Genomic DNA, 14,567 nt, shown 5'->3' on the forward strand with positions numbered 1-14,567 from the left:
CGTGATCATGGCTCACTGCAGCCTCAACTTCCTGGGCTCAAGTGATCCTCTCGCCTCAGACTCCCAACAAGCTGGGACTATAGGCATGTGCCACCACATCTGGCTAATTTTTTTTTTTTAGTAAAAACAGGGTCTCACCATGTTGCCCAGCCTGGTCTAAGTCCTGGGCTCAAACAGTCCTCCCACCTCAGTCTCCCGAGTAGCTGGAACCACAAGTACATGCCACCATGCCAGCTAATTTTTTAAGTTTTTTGTAGAGACGAGGTCTTACTACGTTGTCCAGGCTGGTAATAAACTCCTCGGCTCAAGCGATCCTCCTACCTTGGCCTCCCAAAGTGTTGGGATTACCGGCATGAGCCACAGAGCCCAGCCTAGAAACTTCTAATTTTGACTTAATATCAGAGTTACAAAAAAGTTGCAAGAATCATGCAAATAATTACCATTTGCTCTTTACTGAGATTCTCCAAATATTTGCATTGTATCACTTTATCCTTTTCCTTGTCTCTTTTGTTTATTCCCCTGAGCCTTTTAAGAGTACTTTGCAGATACGAGTTTGCTTTACTGATAATGTTTCATGAGCATTTCCTAAGAATAAGAACATTCTTTTACATAAGCATAGTACAATGATCAAAATCAGGAAATTAACATTGATACAATACTATTATCTAATCTAAAGATGTTATTGAGATTTCCCCAGTTGCCCTAATATGCCCTCTGTTGAGAAGTCAATCTCAGATTACTCATTGCATTCAGCGGTCATATCTCTTATACCTTCTTTAATCTAGAATAGTTCTTCAATCTGTCTTTTATAACACTGATATTTTTGGAGTACATGTCAGTTATTTTGTGGACTGTCCATCGGCTAAGTATTCCTTTGATCCTATATCCATTGGCATTAATGTGTCTCTAGAAGCTATGGTGATTAAAAGTAATCCCTTTTCTGTGTCTTCATATTTCCAGTTTTACATTCCAGCACCACCTCTTACTACATGTGTGACCACTTAACCTCTCTAAGCCATAGTTACTCATCTTTAAAATTCAAAGAATTAGGCTGGACTTTGTGGGTCACGACTGTAATTCCAACACCTTGCAGGGCTGAGACAGGAGGATCCCTTGAGCCCAGGATTTGAAGACCAGCCTGAGCAAACATAGTAAGACCCTGTCTCTATTAAAAAATTAAAATTAGCCAGGTGTGGTGGTGTACTCCTATAATCCCAGCTACACGGAAAGCTGAGGTCAGAGGATGGCTTGAGCCTAGGAGTTGGAGGCTGTAGTGAGCTGTGATTGGGTCACTGCACTACAGGAAAGGGTGCCAGAACCCATTCTGTCTTGGGGGGAGGGGAGGAAAATTGTAATAATTGTACCTGCCTAATAGGTTATAGAGAGCATTAAAGGCAGAGACATATGAAAGAAGTTATCCAGCCGGGCTTGGTGGCTCACACCTGTAATCCCAGTACTTTGGGAGGCCAAGCCGGGTGGATCACGAGGTCAGGAGATCAAGACCATCCTGGCTAAACCTGTCTCTACTAAAAAATACAAAAAATTAGCCGGGCATGTTGGCACATGCCTGTAGTCCCAGCTACTTGGGAGGCTGAGGCAGGAGAGTCACTTGAGCTGGGAGGTGGATGTTGCAGTGAGCCAAGATCTCGCCATTGCACTCCAGCCTGGGCGACAGAGAAGACTCTGTCTCAAAATAAATAAATAAATAAAAATTAAGAAAAAACAAGGCCAGGCACGTGGTGGCTCACACCTGTAATCCCAGCACTGTGAGAGGCCTAGGCGGGCAGATCACGTGAGGGCGGGACTTTGAGACCAGCCTGACCAACATGGAGAAACCCCCGTCTCTAAGAAAAATACAAAATTAGCCGGGTGTGGTGGCACATGCCTGTAATCCCAGCTACCCAGGAGGCTAAGGCAGGAGAAGTACTTGAACCCGGGAGGCAGAGGTTGCGGTGAGCCGAGATCGCGCCACTGCACTCTCCAGCCTGGGCAACAAGATTGAAACTCCGTCACAAAAATAAATAAATAGGAATTTATCCAATGCATGGCACAAAATCATTTGCTTTTTGTGTGCTTTGGCTTCTCAACTCCTCACTACTTGGCCACCCTTACATAGATGCGTTCTAGTTTGCCCCATGTATCTCTAAAAATGGGGTTCTATCGCCGCACGTGGTGGCATGCACCTGTAGTCCCAGCTACTTGGGAGGCTGAGATGGAACGTAGAGGCTGCAGTGAGCCGAGATCGTGCCACTGCACTCCAGCTTGGGCAAAAAGAGTGAAACTCCATCTCAAAAAAAAAAAAAAAATTGTCAAGAGAGAACCCAATAGGAAGCCTTGTGACAAATGTGAAACATTTCTTTATAAGTTGAAATCAATCACTCTCTGGGTCAGTTATTTCAAATAGCTATAAATAAATTGTTAGGAACATTCAGCTAGATTTTAAAAAGTGATTCTCGGAGCCCTCGCGCCCACCACGCCACCATAAAAAAATAAATAAATAAACAACAACAAAAAAGAAAAAGAAATAAATTGTACAGACTTGTGAGCTAATTCACCTTTCACCGTTTTACTCCACAGAATAACTAAAGATGAAACCCCCTTCCCTTTGCAATCTCCATTCCTCCCCCATCCCTGGAGGGTGTGGGAGGAGAAAAAGAATAACCAAAGATTTTTTTCTTATGCCTCTGGCATCCCCCCAGGCTACCAATTTAATAGCACTGTTTCTTTTTAAGTGCTTGTCTTAGTTTAGCCCAACTCATTTGTATTGAAATAACATTGGTCTCAAGTGGTTATTACTTTTCTTCTTACAAATCACTTGTTTAATAATCTATTCTAGTATCTTAATAGAGGTAGATTCAAGCAATAGTGAGAAGCTTCCAAAATCCTGGTCTCTTTCTAACAATGTCACTGAGTTGCTATGTGACCTAGGGAAGGTCACTCTTTTAACCTAGACGTTTCCTTTAAAACAATGAGAAAATTTGATCTACCACTTATTAAGCTCACTGTGCCAACTACCTTTATTTGATTTTTGCCACGATCTATGCAGTAAATATTCTCCCTGTTTTACAGATGAGAATACTGAGGCTTAGATACATTTAAAACCTTACCTAAAGTCACTCATTATAAGTGGTGGAGCTGCTAGATATATAGACTCACAGTGGCAAATTTTTACAAACTCCTTATGCTGCGATTGACTTTAGGACACTATATGGCCATTAACTGTAATCTTATACCAAATGATACAGCCTAAAAAAATAGACTTGCTTTTTTAGAATTAAAAAAAAAATAGATTTGCTTGAGGATCTAAGTGCTCGCTACTCAACTAAAAGACAGCAATTCCCAAAGTGTTTTTGAAGGAACACTAGTTCCGCCAATAGCCTCAGGATAAAACAGCTGTACTGTCAAATGTTTGACATACATTTCATACTACTGTGATTCTTTTGGAGATTTAAAGGGCTCTGCAAAGCACTTTAGAAAAGAAACTTGTATAATATTCTTGAGTCACAGAGCTTGAGTTTCCTGAAGCACGTTTAACATAAGCTGTTACAAGGTGGTAAAGTTTTTTGTTTTGTTTTTTTTTTCTTTTTACTCATTAGGACTTCAAGAATGTTTATCCAGAGAAACAATGAGATTTAAAAATGTGTATTCTTAGCTGGGCTCATTGGCTCATGCCTGTAATCCCAGCACTTTGGGAGACTGAGGTGGGCGGATCGCTCGAGCCCAGGAGTTCGAGACCATCCTAGGCAACATGGCAAAACCCCATCTCTACCAAAAATAAAAAAATCAGGCAGGCATGGTGGCACACACCTGTAGTTCCAGCTACTCGGGAGGCTGAGGTGGAAGGATCACCTGAGCCCGGGAGATCAAGGCTGTGATGAGCCATGATGGTGCCATTGCACTCCAGCCTAGGTGACAGAGTGAGAACCTGTCTCAAAACACACACACACACACGAGTTCCTGGGAAAGCAAAATGGAGGGGTGTGTGTCTAACCTAATGGTCTGCAATCTGGCCTACAGCAGGAAGCTGGAAGAGTTCAAAGAGGGTATTCTGGCCGATAAATCCCTAGCTACTAGAACTGACCAGGACAGCAGAACAGCATTGCACTAGGCATGCTCAGCTGGACATAAAGGAATTGATGAATTTTTGTTGCAACTTGGAGTGCCAGTGAATGATAAAGACGATGCAAGTTGGTCTCCTCTCAAATTGCGGCTTCTGCTGGCCGGGATGAGATTGTAAAAGCCCTTCTGGGAAAAGGTGCTCAAGTGAATGCTGTCCATCAAAATGACTGTACTCCCTTACATTATGCAGCTTCCAAAAATAGGCATGAGATTGCTGTCATGTTACTAGAAGGCAGGGCTAATCCTCATGCTAAGGACCATTATGAGGCTACAGCATTGCACTAGGCAGCAGCCAAGGGGTTTTGTGAGCATCTAGGTTGGTGACACATCCACATGCCAGAAGAGTGGTGCACCCCAACTTCATGGGAACAGAAGCTCCTATGCTCGGGACCCCTCTGGACCTCACCCTATGTACCTCTTCAGCTGCCCATTCATCTATACCTGTATAATGTCCTTTATAATAAACTGGTAAACGAGAAAAAAAACACACACAAACCCAAAAACAAAAAAATTAGCTGGTCATAGTGGCACATGCCTGTAGTCCCAGCTACTCAGGAGGCTGAGGCAGGAGAATCACTTGAGCCCAGGAGGTCAAGGCTGCAGTGAGCCATGATCGCACCAGACCCCTGCGCTCCAGCCTACGGGATGGAGTAAGACCCTGTCTCAAAAACAGCAACAACGACAACCAACCAACCAACATCAACAAAAAACCAACCAACAACAATAAAACAAAAACAAAAATAAAAAAACCCATATATTCTTATTTAAATCTCCAAACTGCCTATTTGGATAATGCTTTAATTTTTAAAATGGGCCTACTCCTGTCCTGGTGTGTCCATTATGTGACCTTCACAAACAGCCTAGTTAGGGATGTGCTATTATCCCGATTTTACATTTTCAGGGAAAGGTCTTGAGTTGTTAAGGAATGTACTCAATGCCTTACAGCTAGAGAAAGGTGAAACTCAAATTCAAATTTTCGCAATCCAAATTCAGTACTCTTTCACTTAACCACCTGTAATGTGTATTTTTCTGCCGTTTATCATTTTAAAAGCTTGCTGACATTTTTTAAAACAAGCAATTTTGAGAAAAAGGAAAGGTTATATTAAAAATATAAGATGACCAGCCGGGCGCGGTGGCTCACGCCTGTAATCCCAGCACTTTGGGAGGCCAAGGTGGGTGGATCTCACCTGAGGTCAGGAGTTTGAGACAGCCCGACCAACACAGTGAAACCCCATCTCTAGTAAAAATACAAAATTAGCCAGGCGTGGTGGCACATGCCTGTAATCCCACCTACTTGGGAGGCTGAGGCAGGAGAATCGCTTGAACCTGGGAGGCAGAGGTTACAGTGAGTGAAGATCATGCCATTGCACTCCAGCCTGGGCAACAAGAGCGAAATTCCGTCTCAAAAAAATAAATAAATAAAAATAAAGAAATAAATATATGATATATATGATGACCTTACAGTTTTAATAGTAAAAACCATATTTGGGACTTTTCCCTTTTAACATTACTCCTTAGCATCAGCAGTTTAGGGTTTGGAATGGAAAACAGGCTATACCTTACTATGTTTGAGTCTTGTGGGAAAACAGTCTAATGCTGGAAACAGCAAATTAGCCCACAGCTATACCTGTTTACCTAGTCAATGTGTGTTTGTTCTGTTTGAAGATACTTCAAAAGTAACAACTGTAAAAGAGATTACTGCTTTGATCAGAGAATCTGAATCCCCTTTGTTGACCATGAATGATTGGTCTTTGTGATGTTAATGTTTCTTTTAAGGAATATCAGATCTGTAAATGCACCTTAATTACAGGCAAGCAGTTTTGGAGGGAATTTGTGACAGCATTTTATGGAAAGTCTTTCCTAGTTCCCCTTCAAATCTAATTATAGTAGAAAGATTGTTTTAGGCCAAGCAGCAAAAAGCTATAATTATTAGTGCTTTCATTAATGTTCATGTAGGTCAAAAAAGTTATCTTATGAAGAATAAGATTTAAATCTCAAAAATGCTTAATTTTCCCTATAAAGCACAGAACAACATGCAGAGCCTTAACTGAGATGTCCTTCCTAACCTGTTCACCATAATTATGCTGGCAGCTCAGGAGGCCGTTTTACGAAGACTTTACATTTAGAAACAGCACGTGGGAATCCACAACTCAAACAATTTCTGATTCCCAAATTTTATTTTTAAATTTGCAACCAACAGTCCAATTAGAGTACATGAGTACCATATGGAGAGAGAAATTTTTTTTCAGTTCTGCTATGTTCATTTTGTGGTATTAGGCTGAGTTTTTTGTTGTAAGAAGAGAGATATATATATCTCTCTTCTTACGTGTATATATATATATGTTTTTTGTTTGTTTGTTTTTGTTTGTTTTTTGTTTTTTTGTTTTGTTCTGTTTTGAGAAGGAGTCTTGCTCTGTCACCAGACTGGAGTACAGTGGTGCGACCTCGGCTCACTGCAACCTCCGGCTCCCAGGTTCAGGTGATTCTCCTGCCTCAGCCTCCTGAGTAGTTGGGACAACAGGCATATGCCACCACACCCAGCTAATTTTTGTATTTTTAGTACAGACGGGGTTTCACCATGTTGGCCAGGATGGTCTCGATCTCTTGACCTTGTGATCCACCTGCCTCAGCCCCCCAAAGTGCTGGGATTACAGGTGTGAGCCACCTTACCCAGCTGAAGACATATGTTAATACAGAATGTTAGATGTTGCTGAAGATGTGAGGAAACAGAATTGCTAAACTGCAGATAGGGTGATTTACTTAGACATGAGGAAGAATTTCTCAACAGCAGAGTGAAATCTTATGTGGAGGTGGTTTGAAAGTTGCATACTTTATGAAATAGTATGTGGCAAAGACTGGGCACACAGCAAGGCCTGTTCTAAGAGGAACATTTCAATTGATTGCATTTGTTACTGTACATGGTATTAAGTCCCAGAATGGGATTTTTCTACTCACCTGGTTGCAATGCTAGTAATGACCACCATTCAGCATTGTATACACCAAGTACTTACCAACTGCTACCTTCCAAGGATTTTTTTCAATATTATGTTAACATTTAAACTTATCATTTAAAAAGCTATGAATAGAGCCAGCCTTGCCTGTGTATGAGGAAAAATGATATCTCTGAGGTTTAAAGCATACTGAATTAACACATTCCAAGTCATTTCTTCTTCTTGTTTTTTTTTTCCTAATTATGGCAGCAATTAGCTTTGCAGCATTGCATTCATTCCAAACAGCAGGGATGGAAAACAATAATCCTGTTTACCTGAAGCTGGAGAGAGTGTACCTAGCTTTGTTCCCTCCCCAGCCTAATCTAAATGCTTTGCTAGGTGCCATCCCACACAATAGACTGTGACTGAGTCACTAGCAAACCCTCTCCCTCACCTGGTTAATTCACTTGTCACTGTAAACCTCTGCAAGGTCAAGAAATAACAGATAACAGGTCATTTCCAACTTAATAAGGTGGCACATTTTACTTACATTCATTTAAAAGATAGAGCCCTCAGATATATGAATACTTGTTTTAAAAAAATCGTTCGATCTGTTAAAATTATCGCAGGGAAAATAACAGAACTCTCTTGGATTGTTCTTGACAATTAACGGAATAGAAAGGTGGCAATTGTAAATGCTTTTTTTTTTTTTTTGTCTTTGCAGTAATGGAGAAGAGTAAATTATTAAATGGACACATTATTTACGTTTGAAAAAAAGCTGCATCTCATGCTAGGAAAATAGGTTACAGGCAATTTTGCATTACAATGTGAACATGTCATTAGTTTTAATTTTCCACACCAAAGATTGTAGGGTAATTTGCTTTCATTAGAATGGAGTAGTTTCTCCTCTACATACATTATCTTTCAAACCTCTATTGCCTCCATGAGAGATTTTAGTTCTTCTTTTCTTAATTTGTAAGAAAAATAGTCTTGATTTTTCTATGTATCTAAATATTATGGCAAAAGTTTTATTGCATATAACAAGAGCTGAAACACAGGGTGAACGCACTGAAAATGTGTCATAACCATTGCACAATGCCAAATATCATAATATATGAAGGTATACCACCACCATTTGACATGTTTTAGTGTTGTAGGGCACTAAGTGTACACAGTGTATTTCTCTGCTGTAAAATGTAGGCTACTATAGAGGAAGAACAGTAATCAGTTACACATTAACCATAAAAGGTCATTTCTTGCGGCAAATGATATGTTGATCAAGCAATATTTGTCAGTAGACCTGAGTCTTACTACTGAATGACGCTCATGAAGAAAACCATTGTCTAGTGGGACATCATCATATATGCAAATCATCCATTTGTTTGGATGGTTTAAATATCATCAAGTCTTTATCTTCGCTTCTATAATGTAACTCACTGACTTTTCAGCTAATCAATCCCTGATGCTACATTTTTCTGTTAACTTACTATGCTGCACAGTCAAACAATGATTAATCTCCTAATGTTAACTATGCGATAAGAAAAATATTAAAAGAAAATGAATGACGTATTCACTTGTGTTACAAAATTGTCTATAAACTAGTTTCCCAGCATGAGCTGTGGTTTATTTTCAAACTTAAATAACTTGTCTATGTAACCTTATCTTCCAGGTACTTCCTGCAAACTTCATACATTATGCAATCAAGCCCATAAATATAGGTAGAACTTAACTTGAATGGCTGAAACAGAGTTAACCACACACATGTAGTTAGAGCGTTATCATTTCTGCCATAAACCTCTCCCTTTTAAGAGATTTACCAAGCTATCATAAAAAATGTGTTATTGCCTGTATCTTTGCAAAACATGAGTTCCTATGAAGTGACTTGCCAGCCTGGGCAACAAAGAGAGACCTTGTCTCTACAAAAAAATTTAAAAATTAGCCAGACGCGGTGGTATGCGCCTGTAGTCCTTGCTACACTCAGGAGGCTGAGGCAAGAGGATTGCTTGAGCCCAGGAGTTCCAGGCTGCAGTGAGCTATGATTGCGCCACTGCACGCCAGTTTAGATACCAAAGAAAGATCCCATCTTAAAAAAAATGTGACTTGGCTTCTTTTTTTTTTTTTTTTTTTTTTTTGACGGAGTCTTGCTCTGTCACCCAAGCTGGAGTACAGTGGCACAATCTTGGCTCACTGCAATCTCCGCCTCCCAGGTTCAAGCACTTCTCCTGCCTCAGCCTCCCGAGTAGCTGAGACCACAAGAGTCCAACACCACGTCCGGCTAATTTTTGTATTTTTAGTAGAGACAGGGTTTTACCATATTGGCCAGGCTGGTCTCGAACTCATGACCTTGTGATCTACCTGCCTCAGCCTCCCAAAGTGCTGGGATTACAGGTGTGAGCCACCGCACCCAGCCGACTTGGCTTCTTAAACATTAAACATACTGGATTGTTGCTACATGTCACAATGGCCAGTGTGTTTGTATACTGATATCACTGAATTGAGGTGGCACTGGTATTAAGTATCCTCTCTTTAGTTTTTCTAAATTTCTGAAAAATTAACATATTATAACTCCAATGATGACATATTACCAGGATCATTCAAACAAATGCATTCAACCACCTAACCAAACAAACAAGGCGAAGTGTAAACCAGGATGCTTTATGGAGGAAAAAAATGAATAGACTTAATCAAATATTCATGGTGAGAGGGATAGAGATTTTCCAGAGACATATCAACCGAAAATAATTGGGCAGGAAAATTGAAAGGATCAGACTTTCTTTCATAAGTTGACTTTGTAAAATGCTACATAGCAAGCATCACATTGATCATTCTGCTGGTTCCTTTTCAGGAGCTGCTGCCAGCGCTTTGTATCTTATAGCATATGTGGAGTAGATTAAGAAACTAAACTCAGTTATTGTGAGGTTCTAACTTTTTTAAACAGGTAAACACAAGGCCTCTCTTTCTCTTTGTATCTTTATTTTATTTTATTTGTATTATTGTTTTAAAATTTATTATTCTTTTTTTTTTTTTTTTTTTGAGATGGAGTCTCGCTCTGTTGCCCAGGCTGGAGTGCAGTGGCGCAGTCTCTGCTCACTGCAAGCTCCGCCTCCCGGGTTCAGGCCATTCTCCTGCCTCAGCCTCCCGAGTAGCTGGGACTACAGGCGCCTGCCACCATGCCTGGCTAATTTTTTGTATTTTCAGTAGAGACAGAGTTTCACCATGTTAGCCAGGATGGTCTCGATCTCCTGATCTCGTGATCCACCCACCTCGGCCTCCCAAAGTGCTGGGATTACAGGCGTGAGCCACCGTGCCTGGCCTTATTATTCATTTTTTAAAATAGAGACAAGGTCTTGCTATGTTGGCCTGGCTGGTCTCAAACTCGTGGCCTCAAGCAATCCTCTTGCCTCAGCCACCGAAACTGCTGGGATTACAGGTGTGAGTCACTATGTCTGGCCCATTTATTGATTTATTTTTTATAGACAGGATCTTGCTTTCTTACCCAGCCCAAGTGCAGTGGTGAGATCATAGTTTACTGCAGCCTCAACCTCCTCAGTTCGAGTTCCTCCCACCTCAGCCTCATAAGTAGCTGTGACTACATGGATTTTTCATTATTACAAACACCGTCTGGCTAATGTAAAAACTTTTTTTTTTTTTAGATGGAGTCTTGCTCTTGTCACCCAGGCTGGAGTGCAATGGCACAATCTCAGTTCACTGCAACCTGCACCTCCCGGGCTCAAGCTATTCTCCTGCCTCAGCCTCCCAAGTAGCTGGGATTACAGGGACCTGCCACCACGCCCAGCTAATTTTTGTAGTTTTAGTAGAGACAGGGTTTTGCCATGTAGGCCAGGCTGGTCTTGAACTCTTGACCTCATAATCTGCTTGCCTTGGCCTCCCAAAGTGCTGGGATTACAGGCATGAGCCACTGTGCCCGGTCTTATTTTCTATGTTTCTGTCATGGAAGCCTGAGGGTCATGGAGTGGAAGGTTACAGGAGTGAGTCAAAAAATATGAGTTCAAATTCTTCAGTGCCTTTCTCAGAAACTATATCTTCTGGATTTTCATAGTATCTGTTTGGTTGTCTTTTTCTAGGATTTTCATAGTATGCCTAACCTTTGACCTTTTTTTTTTTTTTTTAAGAGACCGGGTATCACTACATTGCCAGACTGGAATGCAGTGGCTATTCACAGGAGAAATTATTGTCCACTGCAGCCACATGCTCCTGGGCTCAAGCAATACTCCTGCCCAGCCTCCTGAATAGCTGGAACTACAGGTGTGGGCCACGTTCCTGGCTCCTATGCTTAACCTTTTAACACTTTTGGTCCCATAGCACTCGTTGGCACAGCTCATGTCCCTTAGCAGACCCTTGGTAAATTTTATTGAATAATGGGATTCCGTTTCTTCAAAAATTGAAAGGGTCTATTAGAATACAAGAATCCTTTGGTTCTTTTCAGACCAATAAATTCTATGAATGCCAGCTTATCTCCCTAGTAGGAATTTGTGAAGTGAAGCTACTTTGTGCATGGAATTGCCCGTGCTTAAGAATAAGAATACTGATATCTGAAGGATTCTCTTAGGACTAGGTAGCAACCGCCCTCCCTGTCTGCTAGATAAGCCCCACAACAGGGAGGGAGCCTCCCAAGTAGCTGGGACTACAGGCACACGCCACCACACCCAGCTAATTTTTGTACTTCTAGTAGAGACGGGGTTTCACCATCTTGGCCAGGCTGGTCTTGAACTCCTGACCTCATGATCCACCCACGTGGGCCTCCCAAAGTGCTGAGAATACAGGCGTGAGCCACCATGCCCAGCCTAGAGATCTTCTTGTGTCAGTACAGATATAGACACTTTATTCTGTTAAAATTACTGAATAGGCCAGGTGCGGTGGCTCACGCCTGTAATCCCAACACTTTGGGAGGCTGAGGCAGGCAGATCATGAGGTCAGGAGTTCAAGACCAACCTGGCCAACATGGTGAAACTCCATCTCTACTAAAAATACAAAAATTAGCTGGGCGTGGTGGTGCGTGCCCGTAATCCCAGCTACTTGGGAGGCAGAGGCAGGAGAATCGCTTGAACCTGGGAGGCGGAGGTTGCAGTGAGCCAAGAGTGTACCACTGCACTCCAGCCTGGTGGAGGTTGCAGTGAGCCGAGACCGCGCCACTGCACTCCAGCCTGGTGACAGAGCCAGACTCCATCTCCAACAAAAAAAAATTGCTGAATAGTAGTACATGGTGTGGATGTACTAGAGTTTACTTAATCATTTACTTGATCATTACATACTTACTGTTGGATATTTAGATGGCTGCTGATTTTTCATTATTACAAACAGTGCTGCAATAAACATTCTGCTATGCCTATCTTTGTGCACATTTGAATAATTTTGAGGAACAAATTCTTAAAAATGGAATGTCAAAGTGTATGACACTTTTATGTGTGTGTGTGTGTATGTATATATATATTTTTTTATTTTTTATTTTTGTAAAGATGGGGTTTTGCCCATGTTGCTCAGGCTGGTCTCAAACTCCTGAGCTCAAGCAATTCACCCACCTCAGCCTCCCAAAGTGCTAGGATTAAAGGTGTGAGTCACCACACCCAGCCGAAATTTTATATTTAATAGATCCATGAAATTGCCCTCTGTACAGATATATATTTTACAAAGTCCACAAGAAGTTATATTTTTACTGACATTATGAGACTTTCAGTTTCCTCTACATCCTCCTGGAATCTTTCTCATTTTTGTACATCAGTTGAACAAAATGCTATTCCATTACTGTTTTAATTTGCATTTTCCTCATACTCAGGGGGTTGGAAATCTTTTCATATGTTTATTGGCCATTTGTATGTCTTTTTTGTGAATTGCCTATTTACTCCTGTTGCCTAATTTTTTGTTTGTCACATTATCTTTTTTTTTTTTTTTTTTGAGATGGAGTTTTGCTCTTGTTGCCCAGGCTGGAGTGCAATGGCACGATCTTGGCTGACCACAGCCTCCGCCTCCTGGGTTCAAGCAATTCTCCTGCCTCAGCCTCCCAAGTAGCTGGGATTACAGGCACCCACCACCACACCTGGCTAATTTTTTTTTTATTCCTGAGATGGAGTCTCGTTCTGTCACCAGGCTGGAGTGCAGTGGCGTGATCTCAGCTCACTGCAACCTCCACCTCCTGGGTTTAGGTGATTCTCTTGCCTCAGTCTCCCTAGTAGCTGGGATTACAGGCATGTGCCACCACACCCAGCTAATTTTTTTGTATTTTTAGTAGAGACGGTGTTTCACCATGTTGGCCAGGATGGTTTCAATCTCTTGACCTTGTGATCTGCCCGCCTCAGTCTCCCAAAGTGTTGGGATTACAGGCGTGAGCCACTGTGCCCGGCTAATTTTTGTATTTTTAGTAGAGACAGGGTTTCTCCATGTTGGTCAGGCTGGTCTCGAACTCCTGACCTCAGGCGATCCACCTGCCTCAGCCTCCCAAAGTGCTGGGATTACATGCGTGAGCCACTATACCTGGCCAGTTTATCTTTTTCTTTAAATAGCTTTTTAAAGAATGTCTTTTGTGATTGTGAATATTAATCTTTTGCTGCAAATAATTTCTCCTAGTCACTTACTATTTTGGGAACTTGAGGGTAGAGGGGTCACTTATCATTTAACTTTTTTTTTTTTTGGCAGGGGATAGAGTCTCACTCTGTCACCCAGGCTGGAGAGAATGGTGAGATCACAGCTCACTGTAGCCTCAACCTGATAGGCTCAAGCAATCCTCCTGCCTCAGCCTCCCAAGTAGCCAGGACTACAAGCATGAGCCACTGCACCTGGCTATGTCTTTTAACTTTATGATCACACTGATTCACAAGACTTTCCATTATGTTAGAAATTCTCCTGGACTTTATTACATAAATTATTTACACATCATGGAGAAATCTGATTTGATCCATTTATGGGCTAATTGTTCTCATCAATTTATGTAATCTGTGTTGAACCCTAAGCACCAAGCTAGTTCTTGCCCGGAATTCCCTCCGCTTTCCTCCTATCTACCGTTTTGCAGTTTGCAGAGACTTGCGCTTTCTTTAAGGGTTAATCCAAGTATCAAAGTCCACAGTGATCTCTCTCTTCCTGGTTCACCATGCATTTGGGACATGATAAAGTTTTGTATTTTGCATGTGTATATATTGTAACTTAAACTAGATGGGATTCTATTCAACTGAAGCAGCTTCGCTTTTGTCTGGACTCTCAGTGTTTTTACTCATAAGAGTCCAGTACGTATCTGTTGGTTGTTTTAAAAATACTTTATCATAGGAAAATCTTCAATGACTCCTTTCTCCCTCATACATACACGCTGTGGGCAATTTGCATCGGCATCTCTTCAATCATCCTTTGTGTGTGCTCTGTCTTCTGTTGCCACTGCCATTAGGCCACCCTGCTCATTATGTCTGGGATTCCAAACCTCAACAATAATGTTGTGAACAGTGTTAAGGATCTCATTTCTGCCGGGCGCGGTGGCTCACACCTGTAATCCCAGCACTTTGGGAGGCCGAGGGG

The 14,567-nt window shown here is 41.6% G+C and overlaps 1 protein-coding gene and 1 pseudogene across 1 annotated transcript in view; both read left to right on the forward strand.

Annotated features, from left to right (window-relative positions):
* The window catches only part of PIBF1 (progesterone immunomodulatory binding factor 1), a 298,753-nt gene that overhangs the window by 252,665 nt on the left and 31,521 nt on the right, over positions 1-14,567 (forward strand). The gene's annotated exons all lie outside the window — the stretch shown is intronic.
* On the forward strand, positions 3,883-4,443 carry LOC100616522 (26S proteasome non-ATPase regulatory subunit 10-like; annotated as a pseudogene).

Source organism: Pan troglodytes, chromosome 14 (genome assembly GCF_028858775.2).
Source record: "Pan troglodytes isolate AG18354 chromosome 14, NHGRI_mPanTro3-v2.0_pri, whole genome shotgun sequence".
In the NCBI taxonomy this organism is placed as follows: domain Eukaryota; kingdom Metazoa; phylum Chordata; class Mammalia; order Primates; family Hominidae; genus Pan; species Pan troglodytes.